The 18981-nt window shown below is 39.3% G+C and overlaps 1 protein-coding gene across 2 annotated transcripts in view; it reads right to left on the bottom strand.

Moving 5' to 3' along the window:
- The window catches only part of DSCAM (DS cell adhesion molecule), a 477876-nt gene that overhangs the window by 128618 nt on the left and 330277 nt on the right, over positions 1 to 18981 (bottom strand). The window lies entirely within an intron of this gene.

Below are 18981 nucleotides of genomic sequence, written 5' to 3'. Positions count from 1 at the left end.
AGGGAAGTAAGCACCACCATTGTGCAATTCATCCTGAGTGAGACAGCTTTCAAATATGATGAAACTCAACTACATATAGGAAGAGTCTAATGGCTAGCTGAGTTTAGACTGAAGCACAGCTGATTTTACTAACTCTGGATATACTGTCCACAGACTAATCTCTGGAGGAGCCAGTTTCCTCACTTGTGCCACATCAGTGTTTCTGGGAGCTTCCTGGCCAAGAGTGAAGTGAATGCCCACTCCAGCACTTCCTCTCAAATCCAGAGTGCAGAGACTGCTAAGAGAGAGGCAGACATCTTACTAGCTTTGGAAAAATGCTTTGTGTCCAGTAGGACTGAAGTTGTGCTGAAGCTGATCAGCCAGCTGGAGATAATCCCATGCACTGCAGAAACACTAATGTATCTCAAAAACCTTACGCTTTCAGGAGAATGTAGATAAATGCTGTGGGACCCATGCTGGGCCCACTGACTCTGATAATATGAGCAGCTCTGTGTCTGTGACAATCAAAAGGAAAAACCATGTGCCAACCACAGGTTTGAAAAGGTTGCTGCACCAGGACATCTTTGCAGGAGTGTGAGATTGCTGATATTTTTAGACAATGGTAGGCTGCTTGGGTGAAACTCTGATCCTGCAGAAGTCCAGAGGAGTTCTGTAACTGACTTTTCCTTCGCCAGGATTTAATTTGCTGGAATATGAGTTATACTGAAAACTTCTACTATCTTATTATTCAGTACTTATACAAGCTAAAAGAGATGTGCTAAATGAGACCTAATCTGTAGAATATTAAAAAAATAAATAAATAAATTCCTTTCTATGTTTATAAAATCAAGGAAAAAAAATCTGAAACTCCTTAATATTGCCCATTATTATGCATATCCTTGATTCATGACTAATGTACTTTAATTCAGTCACAGGGTATGCTTTAAACAATTCACTGCTGCATTATGTGCTTCACTTAATATGTTCAGGATTTTGTTTGTTCCCTTCAGTATCCCACACTGAAGAAACTAATGAAAAATTTAGTCATGATGGCATTGTTTATGACATACATAGCTGTGACACATGATAATTTCACAACCATTTCAAGACACCATGTGGTTTCTTTTGACATTTTGTGACAGGCTGTGTTATCAAGCACAATTGTTTGCACAGGAAACAACTGTGACACGTGGTCCTTGGGATATTATGTTATCTTCTGATAATGATGTCATTAACATGTGTATACTATAATTAATGACTACAAGAGCGATTCATTTGAGTAAGGCTTATGAATCAATTTCATCTAAAAAAGGAAAGAAAACCTGTAATTATTAGGGCTCAGATCCTGAAAGCTACTAACTTGCAACCTGCTACAGCTACACCGGGTGACCCATTAATTGAGGCACATTAACTAAGAAGCATTTATTTCTCAGTTACATTATAGAAGCTTGGATTAAAATCCAAGATTTATTAGAATAGACTAATCTTGTAGAGATCAATGAGAGGAACAGAAACCTAGCAGTGCTCCAAAACCCTTTTCCAACTTATCTCCTACCAGTGGTAGCCAGAAAACAATTACATTTCATCAACCTAACTAACTCAATGAAGCCGAAAATGTGTAGATAGCAGATACACTGGAGTGGGTCTTTCTCCCATAGTCCACAAGACAGAAAAATACACTTATATCCTTGTCTGCTGCATAAAAAGTAGACTATCTTAAAGGCAGTCTCAGACACATAAGGCTTTCTTATATAAGCTTAATCTTTTCTGTCTCTCACTGTTGTACTGGACATCCTCTTGACCAGGTAAATTTTTTTTGCCATCGTATTTTTGACTTATATATATATGACTGTTTAATGTCCTCATGTTAGTCATACCATGGGCTTAGAATAATGCCTGTTGTGCTTTCACTATAAACTTAATCCTGCTTTTCACCACTTAGAGTTTATAAAAACAAATATGTTCATATTCCCAAAATTTGTTTTCAAGCCCAATGTTTCACTCCACTCCCATAAGGCTAGCAAAATTTCTCAGACACTTTTTTATTTGATTTTTTAGAAGGCTGTGTTTGGGCATAAAGTGAATTTTCACAGGGGTATTTGCATTCAGAAGCAGCCACACAAGAATATTTGGTAGCGAACAAAACTGCCAACTTGCCACAGTCCTAGGCCTCAAGAAAACTGCCTATGTTGTGTCTAAAAAGACTGGAATGAAACCAGGTCCCTGTTAAGCCATCTGAAAATATGCTGTTTGCAGAAGCTACAGCCAATGAAGCTGAATTCTCCAAGCAGATGAAAACCTACAGCATCTCCACTTAGTTAGAGAAGCACAGATACAGAAGGAAAAGCTGGCTCCATGTGTGTCTTGCTGGCCAACCTTTCCATTTCTGTTTAAAAGATGAACCTCCAAAACATCTTCGAGTGAATGAACAGCGACTTTTAAATCACGCCAGCCACACGGCTGGGAGAGGAGAGGAGGAAGATAGGGATCCACAAACAGAGCCACTTCCTGCCTATCCTGGTAGCCCCCAAAGCACACATTTTGAACTGGAGTCAATAATGCATCTGGCATTAGACAGGTTTTTCCAGAACAAAGGTAGTTGCTTATGTTCATGCAAAACCAAACCAACGAACCTTTTTTTCAAGAGACACCACTACTTTCAGTTGGTTCAGTCTCTCTTTGGGAGACCTGAGTACACCTCTCCTGTCCTACTGCTTTATATACACAGTTGATCTCTTTAACTTTTCTGTTGCCTCTAGTATATAATTTTTATAGAGTGAGCATACAGATTGTATTGAATCACAGAATCACAGAATTTTCTAGGTTGGAAGAGACCTCAAGGTCATCGAGTCCAACCTCCAACCTAACGCTAACAGCCCTCCACTAAACCATATCCCTAAGCTCTACATCTAAGCGTCTTTTGAAGACTTCCAGGGATGGTGACTCCACCACTTCCCTGGGCAGCCTGTTCCAATGCCTCACAACCCTTTCTGTAAAGAAGTTCTTCCTAACATCTAACCTAAAACTCCCCTGGCTCAACTTAAGCCCATTCCCCCTCGTCCTGTCACCAGGCACGTGGGAGAACAGGCCAACCCCCACCTCTCTACAGCCTCCTTTAAGGTATCTGTAAAGAGCAATAAGGTCACCCCTGAGCCTCCTCTTCTCCAGGCTGAACAAGCCCAGCTCCCTCAGCCGCTCCTCGTAGGACTTGTTCTCCAGGCCCCTCACCAGCTTCGTCGCCCTTCTCTGCACCCGCTCAAGCACCTCGATGTCCTTCTTGTAGCGAGGGGCCCAAAACTGAACACAGTACTCGAGGTGCGGCCTCACCAGAGCTGAGTACAGGGGGACGATCACCTCCCTAGCCCTGCTGGTCACGCTGTTCCTGATACAAGCCAGGATGCCGTTGGCCTTCTTGGCCACCTGAGCACACTGCTGGCTCATATTCAGCCGACTGTCCACCATCACTCCCAGGTCCTTCTCTGCCTGGCAGCTTTCCAACCATTCCTCTCCCAGCCTGTAGCTCTGCTTGGGGTTATTGCGCCCCAGGTGCAGGACCCGGCACTTGGCCTTGTTAAACTTCATGCAGTTGACCTCAGCCCATCGGTGCAGCCTATCCAGATCCTCCTGCAGAGCTTTCCTACCCTCAAGCAGATCGACACACGCACCTAACTTGGTGTCATCTGCGAACTTACTGAGGGTGCACTCGATGCCCTCGTCCAGATCATCGATGAAGATATTAAAGAGGACCGGCCCCAGCACCGAGCCCTGGGGGACGCCACTAGTGACTGGCCTCCAACTGGACTTGGCTCCATTCACCACGACTCTTTGGGCCCGGCTATCCAGCCAGTTTCTAACCCAACGAAGCATGCGCCAGTCCAAGCCAAGAGCAGCCAGTTTCTTGAGGAGAATGCTGTGGGAGACGGTGTCAAAAGCCTTGCTGAAGTCAAGGTAGACCACATCCACAGCCTTTCCCTCATCCACCCAGCGCGTCACTCTGTCATAGAAGGAGATCAGGTTCGTCAGGCATGACCTGCCTTTCATAAAGCCATGCTGACTGGGCCTGATCGCCTGCTTCCCCTTCAAGTGCTGCATGATGACTCTCAGGAGGATCTGCTCCATGAGCTTTCCTGGCACTGAGGTCAAACTGACAGGCCTGTAGTTTCCTGGGTCTGCCCTCCGGCCCTTCTTGTAGATGGGCGTCACGTTTGCTAGCCGCCAGTCGATTGGGACCTCCCCCGATAGCCAGGACTGTTGATAAATGATGGACAGCGGCTTGGCCAGCTCCTCTGCCAGTTCCCTCAGTACCCTTGGGTGGATCCCATCTGGCCCCATCGACTTGTGCACATCTAAGTGCCGTAGTAGGTCACCAACCAGTTCTTCATGGATAATGAGGGCCACATCCTGCTCCCCATCCCCTTCCACCAGCTCAGGGTACTGGGTATCCAGAGAACATCCGGTATTGCCGCTAAAGACTGAGGCAAAGAAGGCATTGAGCACCTCCGCCTTTTCCTCATCTCTTGTAACTAAGTTTCCCCCCGCATCCAGTAAAGGATGGAGATTCTCCTTAGTCCTCCTTTTTGTGTTGATGTATTTATAGAAACGTTTTTTGTTATCTTTAACGGCAGTAGCCAGATTGAGCTCCAGATGAGCTTTGGCCTTCCTAATTTTGTCCCTGCACAGCCTCGCTACTTCTTTAAAGTCCTCCTTAGTGGCCTGCCCACTTTTCCAAAGCTTATAAACCCTCTTTTTCCTCCTAAGATCAAGCCACAATTCTCTGTTGAGCCAGGCCGGTCTTCTTCCCCGCCAGCTCATCTTTGGGCACGTGGGAACAGACCGTTCCTGCGCCATTAAGACTTCCCTCTTGAAGAGCGCCCAGCCTTCCTGGACCCCTCTGCCCTTCAGAACCGCCGCCCAAGGGACTCCACCAACCAATATCCTGAGCAGCTCAAAGTCAGCCCTCCGAAAGTCCAATACAGCGGTTTTACTGGTCCCCTTCCTGGCCTCGCCAAGAATAGTGAACTCCACCATTGCGTGGTCACTCTGCCCTAGACAGCTCCCGACGATCACGTCCTCCACCAGTCCTTCTCTGTTTGTGAAGAGAAGGTCTAGCGGGGCACCTCCCCTGGTAGGCTCACTAACCAGCTGTGTCAGGAAGCTATCTTCCACGCTCTCCAGAAACCTCCTAGACTGCTTTCTCAGGGCTGTGTTGTGCTTCCAGGATATGTCAGGGAAGTTGAAGTCCCCCACGAGTACAAGAGCTGATGATTTTGCAACCTCTGTCAGCTGCCTGTAGAATTCCTCATCCGTCTCCTCATCCTGGTTCGGCGGTCTATAGCAGACCCCGACCAGGACACTAGCCTTGTTGTCCCTGCCGATCCTAACCCAAAGGGACTCGACCTTGTCATTCCCAACCTCGAGTTCTACAGCCTCGAAAGACTCTCTAATATAGAGAGCCACACCACCACCCCTTCTATGCTGCCTGTCCCTTCTATAGAGCTTATAGCCAGGCATTGCAGCACTCCAGTCATGAGACTGGTCCCACCACGTCTCCATGATGGCAACCAAGTCGTAGCCTGCCTGCCGCACGATGGCTTCCAGCTCCTCCTGTTTGTTACCCATGCTGCGTGCATTGGTGTAGATGCACTTCAGCTGGGCCATTGCCTTATCCTCCGGCCTTGCCATTGTTCCCCCGGCACAGCCCCAACAATCCTAGCCTCAGCCCCATCCCCCTTCCTACCTAGTTTAAAGCCCTCTCAATGAGCCCTGCCAGTTCCTGGCCCAGGATCCTTTTTCCCCTAAAAGATAGGGACCCGTCTGCGGCCATCAGGCCAGGTGCTGAGTAAAGTGCCCCATGATCAAAAAACCCAAGATTTCTGCGTTGGCACCAGCCCCGGAGCCACGTGTTTAACAGGTGGGCTTTCCGTGTCCTCTCTGAACTCCTCCCTGCCACCATAGGGATGGATGAAAACACCACCTGCACTCCCGCTCCATCCACTAACCGACCCAGCCCCCTAAAGTCCCTTTTGATAGCCTTGAGGCTTCTCTCTTCGATGTTATCACTGCCCGCCTGGACTATCAAAAGGGGGTAATAGTCAGAGGGGCGTACCAGGTTAGGAAGCTTCCTAACCTGATATAAATCATTATTTATTGCATAAATAATGATTTATATGCATCGTTAACTTCACTTTGAGGCTTGAAATACTGAACATGTACATATTAGCTCTCCTTCTGTAACTCTGGAATCACTGTATCTATCTCAATGAGTATTATTCATTTTTAAGTGACAGGGAATAAAATTACAAATACATTTTTATGATGTAAACTACAAAAATATATAAAAAGTCAAGAAATACAACCTTTGAATCCCTGAAACAGTAACTAATAGAGGAGTATTAACACCAATTGACATGAGATATAATTAAGGAGTTAACATTGGGAACTCATTCTGTCTACCTCACAAATATGTTATATCTATATTTGTACACATATTTACCATTAATAGAACTGTTGCATTTCAAAAATATTACTGTGATTCTGTTAAAAATAAGCAAAATATGATTGTTCCTCCAAAAGAAAGCTCCTTCTGTTAGGGAGGGGCATAAAAGTAGATTTCCAATGTATTTATTGAAAAAGAAAGAAACAAACAAAAACATTTAAATGAGGTGTATGAAATGCCAAATAAATCAGATTTACAGCAAATGGACAATTTCTGCTGAGAAAATATTACATGATAGACATAGAGTATGATAGACTTAACAGTCACTACACGGTTTGCATAAAGGTCTGAATACTCCTCATGTACAGATCCCCCACAACCTGATCTAAATAGATAGTACATAACATTTCATACAGTATGACACTCCCTCTTCTGGGCATGAAAGCATGAGAATAAGTTATTCTGTTGTAAGGTAAAAGGAGGGAAGTAGAAATGCATAATTATTCTGGTATAACTCCCCTTATTTCAGCATTGATGTGGAATTCACTGGGTAACCTTACATCATGCTGTGTGAGAAACAGGTTAATGTACTGGTGAGTCAGGCTGTCTTGCCCTCGGTAGGCTGGAAGTACATGATGTATCCCCTAAAAGCACTCTGACTCCTGTGTTTTCCAGGCAAAGGTGTCCCTGGATGGCTCCATGTTAAACCCCAATCCCCTATAATTCACAGATACAGCTTGCTCATTCATATGCAGAAGATGGGGCATAATTTTTTTCAGGTTAATGCCTTGGGTTTCATCTATCCATTCATGTGTCCCATGCCTTTGGAAGTAATTTCAACTAAGCTGCAAAAAGTCTCCAGAAAAAAGTACCCATGTGAGAGATTTGTATTAATACAGCTATGTCATATTGCTATTAGAGTGTACTACAATAACCAGCAAAAGCAGAAACAATCGTGAATATGGACAAGATCTAAGGAACTTAAAGAGATTTGGAGAAGACAGCATATATTGGTATATGTGTATAAACACCTAAAGACACAGTTTATTTTTAACGTCTGAAGAACCATCTATCAGCAAAGCTGTGGTAACTGCCCAGGTCCACATGACTATCCTACAGCAAATGGGAGGAAATTCAGCCTCTTTCTCTTTAATTGTTGAGTAATTACCTTGCATCACACCCATGTTAAGCAGGCATGGATAGCTACCACAGCTCAGTGGAGGCCAAGCCATCAGCTTATTGGTGCTCACTTGATTGTACATGTATATCTGAGTTCCCCTTTCTAGAAGAGCTGTTCACTCTGCTACATCAAATAAATCTACTTCATCAAATAAATAACTAGCTAGCAATGGTTAAAAGCAGATTGCAAGAGAAAAAGGAGCCCTTGTCATTCCTAGTCAAGCTAGATAGTGGAAACTGCCAAACTTTCACTCCTCACCAGGTTGTTCCCTCCTTTCTCAGTTATCTGAATACCTCTTTGCTCTGGCAGGTCTCTACATCCACACTAAAGGCTTTCAAACTGGAAAGGGAGCTAACTAACTCTGCACAATGAGTTATGCAGCTGGGAATGCCTAAACAAAGTCAATCCTGAAAGGCAAGAGATGCTATAGGTAATTGAACTCCAGAACTTTTTGTTCACATTGGTCTATCCACCTTCATTGAAATATGTCTGAGAACACATAAAAATGTTACACAGAGTCAGTAAAATCCCGAGGGCAGCCTAGACTGCTTTGCACTCCTGCAATGATCTTCCTTAACATTTAAGCACATGCCCATTTTCCTTAAAAGCTAGGAACTTCATTTAACTATTATTTAAATCTTAGAGATGAGCATTTAGCAAACGGTAATTGGATTTTCAACAACAATATGCAACCACTTATGAAAAGTCTGTTCTTCCTTATTTTGGCTTGGCAAGTCACCACTTAAAATCTGATAGCAGATTTTCCTTGCTAAAAGTATGGGTTTATGCCTCTAAGTGCATGGCAAAGAGCCAGCTTGTACCAGAAGAAAATGCTACAGATATGCTGCATTGCAAAGTTAGACAAAAATAGCAGAGCACTGCTTTCTTATGGAGCACTTACAGTAATAGGCACTCATTTAAAAAGCCAGTTTCGAGATAAGACCACAGAAGTGAAATCCTGCTGCATTACTGTGTATGTACATGTATGCAATTACCAAAATCAATGATTAGTAATTAAAAGTCAGGAAAAAATAGTCATCTAATAGATGCTCTTTTTACTCTCTGAAGGCATGCAACAGAATGTACTTATGTAAGACCTCTGTTGAGGTATCCTTTTTTGAAGGAAGGGGGAAAAGAATTATTTTTGAGAAAGCAGTCTCCCATTTCATGATCACAACTTTATATCAGCTAATCTTCAGAAAATACATTTGGTATGAAAATCTTTTTTTTTTTTTTTTTTGAGGAGAGAGATGGAAGTAAGAGGAGAATGGGATTGTTTCAAAGGTACTTACTGCTCAATGTGATGCATCAGTTGGTAGAAACAAATTCTGCTTAGGTCACTGGTGATATGATTTAGGAATGTATTTTAGCTGATACAAGAAAATGGCAGAATGGGAAGCTGGAACTAAGAGAGCTTGTGGTGCTGACTGAAAGCATGCCTACTGATGTTAGTTGGTGTATTTATTGCCAAAGACTAACAATATTTGCTGAAGATTGATTACACATACCTACAGAGTATGGCATACGATATATATACACAGGCTTTTCCTTAAAAGCTTAAGTTAAATTTTAAAACACCACCAACAAAACCCAAACCTCAAACTAACTCCTAGCAACATAGGCTTAAATTCCTAGTCTTCTGCTTTGCTCATCCTTCAGCATCTCTGATGAAATGAAAAAAGATTGTATGCACATCATTTTTATAAATCAGGGCTCTACTTTCAGAATGAAGACACGGCTTTAACAATATAATATTAAGGATATATCTTTGGGTGAATGTATAGGAAATATATAATAAAAGGGAATAAATTTAATGTAAAAAAATTAATAAGAGTGCCACATCTGAAAAAAATATTCTTTTTAATAAAGGCAAGATTTCCATCATAGCTCTAAAACTTTTTTGTTGCTAAGACCTAGATATGTGATTTTATTTTGTTGTAATGATTTGAAATCAGACGGTCACTTTCATCAGATCAACCACAGACCAATCATTTTATGAGTCTCTCTGAAAACTCCTACAGTTAAGTAAGTAGAATAAGAAGTACATTCAGAAAATCACTATAATACCTGATCTTGTCTAGATTTTGTTGTTGTTCCTTTTTACATTCTTTAATTTGGTGAGAATAACATATAACATAAATAACATATTTGTGCAGGTGTCCACATATTCATGCATATTCCTAGATCACCTGAGAACACATCTGCTTGCACAACGCAGTATGCCATGGTGAAGCTTTGCAGCAACCACAGCTAAAACAATTTCATCATGGCAATCCCATGAACCTACTTGTGACTGCACAGACTGCTGTTTTAATGTTCTGATAAAGGTGGACAGTGGTCAACTTTCACAAACATCTAAATGCTTAACGGATACCATTACTTACTCTTTTGCAAAGTCAGAAGGAGGCTTTGCATATTTCAAAACAAAACAACAACTTTAATGGAAAATACTAATTCAACAGTAAAGAACTATAGTTGGAAGTATAACATTTATTCTCCCATTGAAAAAGCATTTGCCTTTTCTTAATTTGATTGTGTATTCACCTACATCCATACATTATATGACACAGCTTTCCTGGGGTCTACTATGAATTTACCAGATGTAAGTTAAGCATTGAATAAATGATGCTAGAGAAGGTAAAATGAATTTCATAAAGATGTACATAGTGCCTGGACAACACAATTCCTACATGATCAAATATTATAACTCAATATGGAAAGGAAAAAGAAAAATGAATGTAAGATTAATTATTCTGTAGCCTGATGGAAACAGTTAAAAAAATATATGGATTTGGTTAGATTAACCATAAGTAATTACAACAACAGTAAGAGCTCATTCATTCATTAGCTCCTGGTTTGTTAGACCTAATCGATTCATTTCTTAACCCTGCAGGATCCTAATAAGATTTATCTGAAAATGGAGCCATGCTTCTTCAGGTACCCATACTGTGGAGATACTCAGAAATCAATCAATTGATATGGTCATAAGTGGACACTTTTTTTTTTTTTTTCCTCCACAAAGAGCATAACAGCAATGGATTAAGAAATGTTCAAGCATCACATATCAAAAAAATAACTGAAAGAACAACGTGGAGAGGAGCTCATGTGCTTATGCAGAGGTTGAATCTTAATGGCTAGGAACACAGTTCAGGGGGAAGGAAACCTGTTTTGCACAAGGCAAATACATTGAGACTGCTGAAAGAAAATCTACATTTACAAATCCTTCATTCTGATTGTACCTGACATGCACAGCAGGAATGAGTATAAAAAACAATGCCTTAAATTCTTTTGTACACAGCATTTTTAGCTTGTAGACGGCTTTTTTTCTTACCTTGAATTTTCTGTTCCTTTTGCATGCCTCCCAGATGTAAATTTTGTTTTTACGTTGATTATCACAGAATCTGTACACAATATTTATACTGTGTACCATAGCTGGATTTTCACAGAAGACTATGAACAAAGCTACCATGCAAGCCTTTTTGAAAAAAAAAAAAAGGAAGAAAAAACCCCCTATTTTTCAAGCAAAAAGTACTACAGAAAATGACACTTTCTTTATATTTGAAGACAAAATTGCTTCTTTTAAGAAAAGCATAAAATTGCACCCGTAGAAGCAGTTGCATAAGATTGTCTTCATGTAATAGCGACATTTGATATAATATTTAAAAAGAAATAAACTCTTCTTATACAAAGCATTAAATATTTGCATATAAACCACTGTTTTTTTTTTTTTCTTTTTTTCCTCTCTCTCTTTTTTTTTTTCCTGTTGCTGCAAGCGAATTATACAGCAAAATGTATGTAACTGATTTGGGGTCTCTGTCACTTGATATTCAAGTACAGTTTATACCTACTTATTTTTAAGCTACAGCAATTTATTTTGTTATTGTTGTTATAACTCAATGTTTCTTTCTTTCCTTGTTTTATGTAAATGTTATTTTTTACATTAAATTAAAGCTATGAATTAATAATCAGCTATGGAAGAAAGACACTTTAGTACACATACTAATAAAGGAACAAACTCCCAATCATTGCTGGAAAACAGAACAGAAACATTTTAATGACCCTAAATCCCAAATAAATTAATTTAAGAAGAGTTATGATGCAGTTTCTATGATGGCATTCAGTAAACAAAACTAGTCAATAACCTTTTGAAACAGGTCTTGTGCTGAAAAAGACTGTGGTTCATTCAAAGCTCATTCAAAGTGCAGAATAACCCTTGGTATATAAGAAGAAATATTATGATTTAAATACCATCCACACTTTTTGCTGCTCAAATAGCATTTTGTGAATCCAAGACTCACATAAAATGATTAATGCAAAACTCTGACATGGATAGTTGGAAGGGTGAATATGGAATGGTGGTGACCATGAGGTCACTCATTCAAACGGATTAAGAAACAAGAATAGTCTTCTTTTTTTATGAAAAAAAAAAAAAATCAGCAAAGTCTGGCATGCAACCGGCTGTTACACTCATTCTGTGCCTTGATGAACTCTGCACATTGTTAAGGTGTGGGTTAGTTGGGGGGGAATGTATGGGAAGAAGCCTTTCCTTGGCAAAGCATGGCAAAAAGACAGTCAGGCTGGAACAGGCCAAGGGAAGAAAAAAAGAATTACATTATCTTTTACAGATTGCCTGTTCAAAGTCTATAAGGAAGTGATGCACAAACATATTGTGGCAGATACCATTCCATTTTCATTCATTTCTCATTATGTGTAGAATTTTGTCTTCCCTTTTTTCAGATAAACTTTGAGAGAGAATGTGATCAAAATCATACTGAAGTTAGTCTGAGTGAAAAGAGACTCATGCTGTTGCAAATAAATAAATAAATAAATAAATAAATAAATAAATAAATAAATAAATGGGTAGATGAGGATGGACAGAAGAAAGAAAAGAAAAGGAAAAATGAGGATTCTGTCCTCTTTGAACCTGAGGTTTTATCCTACTGGAACATGGCTACAACTTTATAAGTGAGATGTACCTTAAAGTTAGTATGGTAGACACAGAAAAAAGAGATGAGGGGAAAAGGTAGGGATGGAGTGGATGAAGGGGAAGGGAAAGGGATAAGAAACACAGTACTATATCAGCTAACTCTTCTGAAGTGGAAATAGTCATGTGTAGAGCACATACACGCTAAATTAATTTACATCCCACTATTGCTTTACAATGCACTCTCGATTGAAGTTTATTTAATCTTTGTTAGTAAAATAGGCCCAAGTCCTGATGACATTGCAAATATAAAAATAAGCAACAATAAATCATGCCTGCACTTCCTCTACAAGAAGCCAACATTAAACCCAGCAAACACTGCATACCACTCCACCTCCCTCCTGTAATTTAAAGTAATGTATTCACAGGATCATCTGTATTTTAAGACGTTACTCAGGAAAATTGTTTGGTTGAATACAAACACAAGCATGAAAATCTGGGGAGCCATATACACCATAAGCATTAAATGCCTCTTAAGGTAAACATTCAAGAAAAAATGACTGCACACCTTTATATGTGCTGAATTTGAAATCCATTTGACTCTATATAAACCAGTGGACACCACTACTGAATTACAGACATGGTTAGTTTTTAGTCATTACCACGTGGATTATAAGGAGAAAAAAAAAAAAAAAAAAAAAGAAAGAAAGAAAGAAAAAAAAAAAAGAAATAAGCTCTTACAACGGTGTCCTAACACTGTTTGTATTAAGACACACATTTATATAGCTGACTTTGAGATTTAGAACCACTCCAAAATTTACATAGCTTACTATTCTAAGAAAACAAGAGAGAAAAAAAAAGAAAAAAAAAGGATCTTTTTCTGAGGATGTTCTATCTGTTCTATAATGAGCAACTCAGAAATGAGTAATCCTGAAATTCTGTCTGTCAAATACTCTTAAATTCAGTGGCATGTATTTTCCTTAAAAATTTACTGGGATGTTGCATTCCAGAAGTGTCTATTTACATTTCATATGAAGGCAAACCTAAATCTGAATAATTATTTTTTAAATTATCTATCAAGAAAACAACCTTTAGAATTATTAGTAAGAATAAATTCCAGAGTATTTCTTCACAGACAAGAGATCTCCAAGATTACCAGAATATTATATTCTAGCACAGTGTAGTTTCAGTACACGGAAACATTTGGGCTTACTTCCTCGATGAAGTCATTATTGTGAATGGATTATCTTTCTAGCTCGTATCAATCACTGCAAGACCAGCATCTCAAGTGGAGAAGAACAGTAGAGCAGACAATATTCTGAGGTGTTGTTTCAGCAGTGTTCAAGTACATAAAAGCCATAATCCTTGATCTGGAATAAATTCTGCTGCTCAGAAACCTACTGACAACAGCTGGCCAAACCTGAACACCAAATTCATTACAAGAGACATGTAAATTTTTCTCTGAATAAACTAGTAATTTAATAAGAGAAAAGAGATATTGAGATTGAGAAAGCAGGACACGCTGTAAAAAAGTGTAAGTATTGGTGATGTTCTTAGTATTCTCAGTAACTCCAAAAAAAAAAAAAAAAAAAAAAGCAGCTGGAGTACACACACTGTGAATCCTACTGCCTATGAGGCTTTCTAAGAACAGTGAAGATATGAAGGTTTTCAAAAGATAAGATCACCACAGCTTTAAACTCATCATTTTTTCAAGAAAGTCTTAATACTCTGTATCCACTATGTATCTACTTCAATAGAAAGAGAACTTCTGAAAATAACGCCCATCCATGTGTCATTTTGAATGTTGATATTTAGACAACATGACACCGAGAGATGGAAAAAAAAACTCTGGAAAAAAAAAAATCAATGAATATGATATTCTTGATACAAATACAAAATGATATAGTGGGTCCTATGTGCACTTTCTAGCTAGCTAGCTAGCTAAAGATAAATTCATATTTCACCTTCCTGCCAGAAACATTGCTGTGCAGCCACCCTCCCAGAAAAGAAAAAAGGCTGCTATAATCTTTTTCTCCTTTTTTTTTTTTTTTTTTTTTAAGAGAGAGAGAGACAGAAGTCCTTACCACCTCTCCTTTTCTTAAATGAGAGTATTGCAAAGATTTGCATACAAAAGCACTTGAGTATTTGTACTGCAGTGCATCTGACAATTATCTTACAAGAGAAAGCATTCGTTTTAGCCAATTGCCACAGGCTTGGCATTACTGAGAGAAGTAGAAAGCATTTGAATTTACAGAAAAAAAAGGGATATTCCAGCTTTCTACCAGCTACCTTGAACATACTTCACGTTTAATTTCACCCTGTTGCCACAGGCACTGTGTTGTTATGACAGCTGATCTGCCATTGAATAGCTGTAAAGGAAAATCAACAAAGGATCGCTTCAGCGATTTTCAGTGCAATTTATTGGAGCTTGTATCTTGCGGCTGCTGCCGCCTGTCGGGGTAATGACACATGATGGGTGATTAAAGTGCAAGTCCTTAAATCAAAGCTGTGCCAATGGTCTGAAGAGGCAGAAAACAGCATTCAGACCTTGTTCATTTCTCCTAGTGGAAGGACCTCATTAGGAAAAAAATGGGCTCTTTTACTAACAAGAGAAAGTACTCGTGTCTAGGGAGAATTTACATGTTTCCAAGATTTACTGTAGCTTTCTTACAGCTTCTTTTAACCCGTGCATTTAATGAAAATAAATAAGTAATTAAAACAGGGAGAGAGTATTGAAATCCATCAGCCCTGGCTTGGAAATTAGAACTGAGCTATACTCTAGTTAGCTCACATCATCACCATTGAACACAGATTTTACCTTTGTCTGCCAAAACTAGGTGGTGAAAGATACAGCTGCCTGCAATGAGGTTAAAGACAAAGATATTTAAGGGTAGCCAGCTGGCCAGCTCATAAGAAAAGACACTTTGTGATATAGAAGCACTTTTGGCCAAATTTGTGCACTGAACAAAAATTCACTTTACTTGAGGTAAATGCAAAATAGGTTTGAAGAAGATAATAAATAAAAAGCTCTTTGATCAAAGATAGGAGAATGTCAGTAGAAAAATAGTGAAACAGAGCACACAATCAGACTAGGGGACTTTGTTTTGTTTTGCCTCAGAAAATACTATTTATAGACCATGGAACTATGAAAAATGGAGCAGAGATAGATTACAAAATATTGGAATAGCTGGGCTCAAGGGAATTTGAGGCAGTATGGTTGCTGTTCTCCCTACAAACATTTTTTGAAGGTATTAGGGAGGGTGATTTTTATTATTGTGTATAATGTATTGCAAATAATCTGTCTTTGCAAATGCGCAACAGGTAATGCCACCCTTACCTGCGGAATATATGCGTTTTTGATTAGCAATTTTTGATCTCTATATAGATGCTATTATTTTCTCACAGAAATAAAAATAGCAATCAGACAGATCTCAACATTCCTGTATTCTTGATAAGGAATTATATTCCCAACAATTATGATGAGTATTTAGAGGCCCCCTGGCGAGCGGAACACAGCAAATTCTCCATCACTGGCATTACTGCAGGTGTTACAGCAAAGCAACTCATTTGAATGGCCACATGGGAAGTGAACCTTTATCTTGCCCAGATCAAGTTCATGGAGAAAGCCAGGCATAGACTCCTAGACATTTTAATAAACAAATGCTGCAGTGCTGCAGCAAAATGGTGGAACAATTGTTAGATAGCAGTTGAAGAAACATCTTCACTAGATTTAGAATCTCCCTTCGGAAGTGTATTTTGGGATTGTTTGTGTTTATAACTATTATTTTATTTCTTTTGCAGTTAAAGCTAGTTTTGCAATCAGGGTTCCTTTGTTCCATGAGTTGTCCAAGGATGGAGAGAAACAGCTCTTGACTAGACAAGAGGCATCAAAGGAGGCAGAAGCAACAGAAGTGTTAAATTGCCACAGACAAGACTCAAGGCAGCTGCAGGAACAGGGTACTAAACTTCTTTTTACACTCTGACCAGGCTCCCTTTCCGAAACAAAGAGAGAAGAGAACAAAATACAAAAGATAACTTTTTTTTTTAATGTTTAAATTGTGAAACTTAACATTAAAAGTATTAGCTGGGATTAATATGCTCCTGCTGGAGGGAAGTGTGGGTCTGATTGGAGCTTATGGCTTTAGGCTGATGTGTTAAACACATAATGCAAATAGTTAAAGAGTATATTTGAGAGGAAAGTTAATGAAACAATTCTGTTTTGTTGTCAGACAGGGTTTCTTGGAGATGTTTTGGTGATCAGATTAAAATTTTTCAGTCTTCATATGAACACTGAAATAAATGATCGATTTAGGAAGGGGCAGGGCTAACATGAGTGCCCCAAACATATTATTTTTATAGGATCATACATACCTTACAGAAAGCTTGCTTTCCAATAGGGATTTATTTATTTATTGTGCAATACTGTTCTATCATGTTATATATAGCTCCTAAAGTAGAACTGGGAAGTGTGAGGATAATTGAGATGAAGGCAAGAAGGCAGCCCATTTGAAGCAGAAATCTCTTCCCTTGTGACTCTCAAGCAACCTTTAAATAATTTTAGTTCTTCCCTTCATGTTAAAGGCTCATTATCTCTTATAGAAATTCGTTAGAAGTCTTCTCATCCTAAGCACCAGGAGTCATTTCTCAAGATAGCACTAGATTCCTTATTCCAGATCTCTACCATAATTTTGTAATATTGTATTAGTGAATAACTATTCAGAATCACTTATCCTTGGTTCCAAAGAAAATAAAAGCTCACTGATCACATTTTTTATGTGCATTTGTTAAAAAGGAAGGGGGAAGAATAAGAACCACTGAATGAAGATTCTCTGCTTGCACAGTTGCCATTCTAGCCCTGTGGTTCCTGATTCAGCATTGACTCTGGCAGCTCCTTCTTTACACATTTCTTTTACTATTCCTGAAGCCTCTTTCTTTTCCTCTCAACTTTTTTTTTTTTTTTTCTTTCCACTTCCTCCTCATACAATATCCCTTCAACCAAAAAGTTGTATCTTCTTTCCTAAGGTAAGGGCATCACATGGCAAACTCTGAGGCACTAAATAAACGTGTATCTGGAGCTACTAACATTTCCTTCATACCTTGAAGAACACTGTTATGCAAGCTAAGTTGGTTTAAAGAAGCTTAAGCTGTCTTTACACCGAGAAAAAAATTGTTTCTGTTTACAAAGAGGTGACACAGGAAATGCTGTAAGACTAAAACATCCACTCTCATTTAAGAGAAGACCAGTCATAAGAACTATGGAAGGCAGAAATTTATCCAGCAATGTTACTGACAGAGTAGCTGGAAACTTTCATTAAATGCGGAGGAGAAGAATCACCTGCACATAAGTGTTTTTAAGTTCACAGTGATGTTATCAATAATTAGCATCTGTATAAACGATGTGTCACTGGTACAAGGGAGAATTAAGAAGAAGAGCAGGACATTGCCAAGGGACCATAAACTTCTTTCTCAGGTGATCTGAGCTGCTTCTCATGAACAACCTACATACAGACTGAAGGAAAGTAAGAAGACAATTTATCAGAAGGAAGCCAAAGCAAGATATATTGATGCTAATCTTTATTTACATTTTGGAAGGCTGTTTCTTTTTTTTTTTCACAGGTTTTCACCAGGCCTGATCACCTTCTGCAACTGAATAAAGGAGGTACTTCGGGTGACCTTGTGAAGCAGGGTAGCGCAGTATGCAGGAACAATTAATTAAGAATACTGTGAATTTAATGAAGGAAGCCTGAGGCTTTGGACTAGTAATAGGGCTATTACCAAGGATTAGGGTCCAGAAACTTTTTTTTTGGAGGAGGGGGAAAAGGAGACAGAATAACCATGGAGAAAAATAAAACAATAAATAAGATACAGTACACGGGAGAGTAAAGGCAGGTACAGACCCTCACTTTGGAGTTACTTCATCTGATTAGGTGCAAGTATTTTGTGCCACAATCATGCTACTAGACCTGGGGATCCAGCTATACATGAGTCCATCATGGCACACTCCCATCAAGTCACTCCTGAAAGCAGCTTGTTCTTAATATGTACTTGATTAAAGTTAAAGCCATTCCTTTTCTATGCAAGCACCGACACACTAACAGCATTTGCTTTAATAGCCATGCTGGGAGCAGTGCATGTGTTAGTGTGGATGTATAAGGATGTACAGACGTGCTTTCCTGCTATCTTAGAGCCAGAGGGGTTTTCATTAGATTCAAACAGCAACTGACTCTCCAGGGAAGCTCCTGCTCTTACTTGATAAGGGATGCTCTTTTATCATACATGAAACTGCATGCAGTGATCAGACAGGCAGTGTGCATAGTTGCCAACCAGAGGAAAGCTGTTTTTCTTTAGCATATTACAGCAGTGCATTGCTACTACAGTTAAAGATTGGACCAGAAATGTTCTGTTATGAAAGCCACATAAGCTGGCACTTCTACTGATCCCCAGAAGAAATATGCAATTAAT

Source organism: Aythya ferina (assembly GCF_964211825.1).
Source record: "Aythya ferina genome assembly, chromosome: 1".
Classification (NCBI taxonomy): Eukaryota; Metazoa; Chordata; class Aves; order Anseriformes; family Anatidae; genus Aythya; species Aythya ferina.
This window is presented reverse-complemented; position numbering and strand designations above follow the sequence as displayed.